Source organism: Otolemur garnettii, unplaced genomic scaffold (assembly GCF_000181295.1).
Source record: "Otolemur garnettii isolate 467f Iridium unplaced genomic scaffold, OtoGar3 scaffold00037, whole genome shotgun sequence".
In the NCBI taxonomy this organism is placed as follows: domain Eukaryota; kingdom Metazoa; phylum Chordata; class Mammalia; order Primates; family Galagidae; genus Otolemur; species Otolemur garnettii.
The window spans coordinates 6,462,423-6,468,503 of record NW_003852432.1 but is presented as its reverse complement, the minus strand read 5'-3'; positions in this window follow the sequence as shown (position 1 = coordinate 6,468,503).

The window sequence follows — 6,081 nt, the reverse complement described above, 5'->3', positions numbered from 1 at the left end:
TGAAAGCAGAAGCACTACCAACCGGTAGCTCAACCCCAAAGCCAGGAGTCATCTTTCCTTTCTCTCTCTCCTTAATCTCCCACATCCACTCTCATCTCCAAAACACACCTAATTTAGCTGCCTGTATCTCCACTAGGCTCACCCTATCTGAAAAGCCATTGTTCCTCAATCTGGGTATGGCAACAGCCTCACAGTTGGTCTCCCTGTTTCTATAAAATTGATTCTCCTTACTGTAGCAAGAATTATGCCTTAAGAATATAAATCATGGGGTGGCGCCTATGGTTCAGCGAGTAGGGCATCGGCTCCATATACCAATGGTGATGGGTTCAAACCTGGCCCCGGCCAAACTACAACAAAAAATAGCCAGGCATTGTGGTGGGCACCTGTAGTCCCAGCTACTCAGGAGGCTAAGGCAAAAGAATCGCCTAAACCCAGGAGTTGGAGGTTGCTGTGAGCTGTGATGCCATGGCACTCTACCAAGGGCAACAAAGTGAGACTCTGTATCTAAAACAAAAGAATATAAATCAGATCCTGTCACTCTTCTGCCTAAACCCCTCTCCATTGGCTTCCCTTTCCACTCAGAGTAAAACTCAGTGACCTTTCCTTGACCTAGTAATTGTACGAGAGTAGGTCCTGACTCCCCTGTCTGACATCACCTCTCCGGTCACAATACTCCAGATACACTGCCTGCCTTCAGTCCTGGAACGTGCCAAGTTTCTCCCACATTAGGGCCTTGTCACTCACCATTCCCTCCTACGGAAAAGTCTCCCTCAAAAAGGTTTTTGCATGATCGGCTCCTTCTTGTCACCCAGTATCCACTTAAATGTTACCTCCTCACGGAGGTTTTCCCTGAGAACCCAATCTTACCCTGTTTTATTTCCTTTTTAGCCCTATCACTATCTGAACTTGTTTGTTTATTATCTATGTTCCTCCACTAGAATATAAGCTCCATGTACTAGAAGCTGTCCATCTTGGTCAAGCAGTACGAAGAATTTTAATAAATACTTCTCAAATTGCTGGATTAACTATTTAGACCTAGACACATATTTTTTATAGAACGGAGTGGAATATCTATGTCATGTGAACTGATTTCCATAGAGACGGAAAAAGTCACTCTTTCCTAATCGGAAAGCAGGATTTCTCTTAAGCTCTCTCAGTTCAGTTGATAAAAAGATTGTCCTTGATTCAGGGTGTCTGGAAAAAAAAAAAAAGTAAGAACATATAGAAATGGCATTTACTTTAAAAAATACACGTGTAACTATGCATTTATTCAATTTAAATAATCTTCCCAAATCTGCTGCCACTAACTTTCTACCTTTTTGAGCTGGCAGTGTGGCAGGCCAACTTTAAAGCTATAGTTGATTCCAAGTTGAACCACTACAAGTGCCATTTTAACCAACTTTTGCACACACTTCCTTTACACAAGTACCTATTTTTTTAAATCCCACATTATGTGAGAAACAAATTCATACAATAGATAAAGAAAAAGTATTTGCCCAATTCCAAGAGCCAGGGAAAGCAAATAACATAAAAATAGTCTATTAGCTGTAGAAGTGAGTTGTCACTGGAGGCAGTGATTCATACCAGTAATCCTGGTACTTTGGGAGGCAGAGAAAGGAGGATCTCTTGAGACCAACAGCTCAAGACCAGCCTGAGCAAGGGCAAGACCTCATCTCTACAAAAAGTAGAAAAATTAGCCAGGTGTGGTGGAGCACACCTGGAATCACAGCTACTTGGGATGCTGAGATGGGAGATCACTTGAGCTCAGGACTTTGCGTTTGCAGTGAGGTAGATGATGTCACTACACTCTAGCCAGGACAACAGAGTGAGACCCTGTCTCAAAAAAAGAAAAAAGAAGAAAAAAGAAAACAGAAAAGAAAAGTGAAAAAAAGAGGAGAAAGAAAAAGAAGTGAGTTGTCAACAATGTCCACCTCCTATTCCTTTATCCCCACTAAGACTGCCATCCCCATCAGAAGGAATAGCTGATGTTCTTGATAGTTCCAAAATAATTAAATATCATCATATTAAAAATCAGAGGTCTGATTATGATAGTACAGAAATAAAAAACAGAGCAAACCCCAAGGTATATTTTAACTCTTGGCTCTCAGCACCTTACACGGCTGGATTTAAGGCTTTAATAACGGTGTTGAGTTACTGTAAAGAATCCCCGAACCCAGACAGGATGTCTTTATTCCACCCATTCTTATTCATTTCATAGAACCAAAGACAAATCTGAGGGAGAGTGGGCAAAAAGCTTCATCTCCACCTCATCTTCCTCCCAGTATCACACCAGCAACACCTGCCTTTGTTCCCCACAAATGACCATTTTGGAGGAAGGGGAGGGAGCAGGAAAGAGGAGGGTTGTATTTAGTGGGTGCACCTGCTGCTTCAAAGATATAAACTTAGCTTTATTTCAATAGGTATATATTGTTAAGGACCTCGGCATGACCTAAATTTTATGTGTATTATTAGATCAAGAAATGAGGAAAGGAGATAAACTGGAGAAATGGAACTTCCTTTTCCTCTTCATTCTGATTATCAAATTGGGCAGGGTCTCTCTCACTGAAACCTGATCACTGGCATTTATGCATGTTGACAGTTAGTGTCAGGAAGGCATTCTTGGGGATGATATGCAAATTCTCTCGGGCTTCATAACAAAATACCAAGGATTGCAAGACTTGAAAGAATTTGTTTCCTCACATTTCTAGAAGCTAGACCTCTTAGACTAAGGTGTTGGTGAGTTGGGTTTTTTGAGGCTTCCCTCCTTGGCTTGCAGATGGCTGCTTTCGTGCTGTGTCCTCATGACCTGTCTTCTGTGCACACAAATCACTGATGCCTCTTTGTATGTCCAAACTTCCTTTTCTTATAAGGACAGAAGTCAGTCTGGACTAGTGCCCACCCTCGTGGCCTCATTATAACCATCTTTTAAAAAGCCTTACCTCAAAATACAGTTATGTTCTAAGGTACATATGAATTTGGGCAGGTAGTGGGAGAGAGGATTCAGCTCCTCATTGATGGTGCTTATACTGCCACATCAGCTGTGCCCGGGGAACAAGCCCTAGTCCTGCTTCTCCATCAATGACGGGCTAATAGCTAGACCTCCTTTTCTTCCCTTGCTTCTCATATGTTCCAAATTGGCACAGTTCTTATTGTTGAAGCACCTGATGAAGTACTCAGGATAATAACTAATTTTCTGGAACTCTCTTGGGCTGTACTGATATCCATTAGGAATCACCTAATAAAGGAAAAATTGACGTGGAGCTAGAGTTTGTGTGGATAGTAGAGAATCCTGGGGAACACCAACACACACTGGGGGAATGGAGAAGACAAAGGTCCAGGGAAAGTATGGTCCTTGTCTTGGTCCACTGGGCTTGCGATAACAAAATACCTGTGACTGGGTCATTCATAAAGAACAGAAATTTATTTCTGACGGTTCTGGAGCCTGGGAAGTCAAAGATCAAGATGCCCACAGATACAGCTGAGGACAGACTTCGCTTCCAAGATAGCGTATTGGAGCTGGATTCCCCCACCCACCTGAGGAGACAAATGCTGTGTTCTCACGTGGCATAAGGGGAAAAAGGGGTGAATTTGCTCCCTCAAACCCTTTTCTGAGGCACTAAGGCATTCATGAGCACTCTGCCAGCATGGCAGAATCACTTCCTAAAAGGCTGCCTCAAAGAAATTTTTTTTTTTTAAATTATTCTGTGCTGCAATAGTAGTTCAGATAACATTCATGTCATGGGCTGAAGGCGATTCCCTGGAATTCTTACAGTGAGGCCCCGCCACAGTGTGATGGTATTAGGAGGTGTGGCCTTTGGGAGATAACTAGGTTTACTCGGGACTAGTGTCCTTAAAAGAGAAAGAGAGAGTCCCTGAGCACTGGTGGAGGCAAGGTTCTGTGAGCACAGAGACGAGGCGGACTCTCCCCACCGCCAGGCAGCGATCCCCGCACAAGGAGCCAGATGGGCCGGCACCCTGCTCACGCCACCAGAACCACAGGAGATAAAACTCTGGGAAGTCGCCCAGTCTGTGGCACTGTGTTGGAGGAGACCGTGGTCAGACAACTGGACTCGGGAAGATGCTGCTCAGTGCTCTGAGAACACTAAGGCGCTCTGGTCTAGCGCGTGGGTAGTGCTGTGGGATCAAGTGTTCTCTCCCAGCTCCACAACAACAACAAAACCCAACATAATAAAAGAACCTGGGAACCTGCATAGTTAAAATTAAAAAGGAAGGAATTTCATTTCAGTTGAGAATATTTTTCCTTATCATAGCTATTAATTCTTCTTGGAACCCTTTCTCTCAATAAACCGGTTTAAGAGGGTCTGGTGTCCAGTACTCTTTTGGGAAGTTTGCCAGCAAGGAGAGTAACATCACTGGGTCTGTCACCTGATTAAGAGGAAACAAAAAAATCAAAAGAAAAACTTTTTATAAATATTATTTTTTTTAATAAACCTATGGTAAAATTCACCCTTTTGTTTACAATTCTGTAGATGTTGACAAATATATGGATTCATGTAATCACCTCCACAATGAAGAAAACAGAGCAGGCCGGGCACACTGGTTCACACCTGTAATCTTATCCTAGAGCCTGGGAGGCAGGGACAGGAGGATCACGTGAGCTCAGGAGTTTGGGACCAGCCTTGCACAAGAGCAAGACCACATCTCTACTAAAAATAGAAAAAAAATAGCTGGAGACTGAGGAAGAGGATGGCTTCAACCCAGAAGTATGAGCTCTAGCCAGGGTGACAGAGTGAGACTCTTGTCTCAATAAGTAAATAAATAAATAAATACAGAGTAGAAGCAATTATGTCACCTGAAAAGCTCACTCATACTCATGACACACTTTGGAGTAATATTCTACTTCTATCCCTTGCCTTTGGCATCCATTGATCTGCATTATTACAGGTTTGTTTTTTTCAAGAATGACTTATAAATGGACTAATAGAGTTTGTAATCCATCACTGAGGGTAATTCCTCTGAGATTCATCCAGGTTGTTGCCTACATTGAGAGGTCATTCCTTACTACCGTTCAGTAGTAATCCACGCTGAGGACAACCACAGTTGTTCATCCATTCACTTGCGGAAGGACATTTGGGTTGTTTCCAGCTGTTAATAATTATGAATAAAGTTTCTGTAAACTTTATGTGTACAAGTTGTTGTGTTTTCGTGTTTTCTACATACAAGTGGGTTTTCCAGGTCATATGCAACATCGAACTTTATAAGAAACTGGCAGTCTGTTTTCCTAAGTGGCTCTACTACATTTCATTCCTGCCAGACATTTAAGAGTTCCTGTCACTCTGCCTTCTCATCAGTACTTGGTATGTTTAGTCATTTTCATTTCAGGTGTTCTGATCGTTGTATGACAGCATCTCATTGTGGTTTTAATGTGTGTTTTCCTCATGGCTAATGGCATTGCATTTCTTTTCATGTGTTTATTTGCTTTCCATATAACCTCTTCAGTGAAGTGGCAAGTATTTCAAAAATCTAATTGGATTTTTCTTTCTCATGAGTTTTGAGGAATCTTATATTCCAGATACAAGTTCTTTGAGAGATATCTACCTGCATTGCAAATATTTTATTTTGATCTTTAACTTTTTTCTTCTTTCTATCTTTTATTTCTTTTTTCATTGCTGGGGATTCATTGAGGGTACAAGAACTTTTTCTTTAATTCTCTCAACAATGTCTTCCACAGAGCAAAAGTTTTTAAATTTGATAATATCTCTTTTATTTATTGTCTTCCGTCTAACTAACTATACTATGTCTTGTCCAGAACTCTTTGTCTTTACCCTAGGGTATAGATTTTTGAAAATTTTATGGTCTTAAGATTTACATTTAGATTTATGATTCTTTTTTGTTTTTTTTCTTTTCGAGACAGAATCTCCCTCTGTTGCCCAGACTAGAGTGCCATAGCGTCAGCCTACTTTCCAGCAACCTCAAACTCCTGGGCTTAAGCAATCTTCCTCACTCAGCCTCAAAAGTAGCTGGGACTACTCCCACCACAGACCTGGCTAATTTTTCTATTTTTAGAAGACACATGGTCTCCCTTGGCTCAGGCTGGTCTTGTACTCCTGAGCTCAAGCA